The following is a 2,014-nucleotide window of genomic DNA, read 5'->3' as shown; positions in this document are numbered from 1 at the left end:
GGCTCAGTGGTTGAGCATCGACCTATGAACCAGGAGGTCACAGTTCAATTTCCGGTCAGGACACATGCGTGAGTTGTGGGCTCAGTAGGGGGTGTGCAGGAGGTAGCTGATCAATGATTCTCTCTCATCATTGATGTTTCTCTCTCTCCTTCCACCCCCACCTTCTTCTCTGAAAGCAATAGAATTTTGTTTTTTTAAAGAAAGAATGCCAGAAACCACGCGTCAGAGCTTGGCCCTTAGTAAGCGCTTCATTAAAATGCCTGTACTCCTCCTAAAAGGTTATAAAAATGAAGAAAACAGCTTACCCTCCAGGGTCTTAAGGTCCTATAAGAGGTTGACCCTTGCCCACAGCTGCCTGGGCCCCAAGATCCAGGGGTTGAAGGGAGGGCCGGAGACGTGGCTGAGGCGTCCCAGGAGAGGTACCAAGTGAGGGCTGAGTGTGTGTCCAAGGGAGGTGGGAGGCGAGGAGGGAGCCAGGGGACCAGACTCGTGGGAAGCTATGGGAAGACTGAGCTGCAAGAGAGCACATTCCGGCAGCCCCTAACCTCCCGAGGGAAAGTTCATGTGCAAATCAGTCCTTTGGAATCTGGAATGCATTTGCCCATGGGAACAATACCGTACATGGAGGCTCGGTTCTTAGGTCAGTGGGTGGAAATGGGTTTACCCCACAACGTTACTCAGCCCCGTTACTCAGAGCTCTTCCCTAGATCAGGGTTCAGAGAGACTGGAGCTCTGTGGCATAACTCCTTTCTGGGGAGCTGGGCCTGTCAAAGGCCACGGTCTTTTCTTTTTTTTAATATATTTTTATTGATTTCAGAGAGGAAGGGAGAGGGAGAGAGATAGAAACATCAATGATGAGAGAGAATCATTGATTGACTGCCTCCTGCATGCCCCCCACTGGGGATCAAGCCTGCAGCCCAGGCATGTGCCCTTGACTGGAATCGAACCCAGGACCCTTCAGTCCACAGGCTGATGCTCTATCCACTGAGGCAAACCAGCCAGGGCCCAAGGTCTTTTTGTGTGGGGTTTGGTATGGTTTAGAAGGGGATTGAACTTGAGTCTAGTTTAATAATTTTTTTCATATGTTTTTATTGATTTTAGAGACAGAGGAAAGAATAGGGATGGAGAGGTAGAAACATCAATGAGAGAGATACATCCTCAGCTGCCTCCAGCACGCCCCCTGCTGGGGATTGAGCCCGCAGTCTGGGCATGTGCCCTGACCGGGAATCTAACCAGTGAGCTCTGGGTTCATGGGTCAGTGCTCAACCACTGAGTCACACCGGCTGGACCACAAGGCTAGTTTTAATTGTATTTAATAACAAAGCTATCAGCTGACATATGTTTATAATTACATATGAAAGGGGTAGTTAGCTTGCAGGAGGTAAAAGATGACTACATTGCTATTAGATCAGCAGGCAAGCTGGTTTTAGAATTTCACAGTGGGCCAAGCAATTGTTTGATATAAATGCCTTCGAGTCCCTAATCCAGTATGGAAGGTGTTCTTATTTTTTTTAAAATATATTTTATTGATTTTTTTACAGAGAGGAAGGGAGAGGGATAGAGAGTTAGAAACATCGATGAGAGAGAAACACCGATCAGCTGCCTCCTGCACACCTCCTACTGGGGATGTGCCCGCAACCAAGGTACATGCCCTTGACCGGAATCGAACCTGGGACCCTTCAGTCCGCAGGCCGACGCTCTATCCACTGAGCCAAACCGGCTAGGGCAAGGCAGGTGTTCTTATGAAAAGGGGGAATTTGAACGCAGACACGCACACAGGGAGAAAAGAAAAAGTAGAAACTCATGTAGCTGTGGCCGTGGAGGCAGAGACGGGGCGGTCGGCTGCATCCGGTGCTCAGAGGCAGGCCCCTTGGAGTCAATGCTTCCTGCTGCCATTCCCACTCTGGCCTCAGGGTGGCACTGCTCCCTCTTCAACAATGGCCCTTGATGGCTGCTGTACAGCTCAACTCTAAACCCCCGTCTGGACTCCCCAACAAGATAGCAGTAAAGGCTG

This window comes from Myotis davidii, unplaced genomic scaffold (genome assembly GCF_000327345.1).
Source record: "Myotis davidii unplaced genomic scaffold, ASM32734v1 scaffold954, whole genome shotgun sequence".
In the NCBI taxonomy this organism is placed as follows: domain Eukaryota; kingdom Metazoa; phylum Chordata; class Mammalia; order Chiroptera; family Vespertilionidae; genus Myotis; species Myotis davidii.
This window is presented reverse-complemented; position numbering follows the sequence as displayed.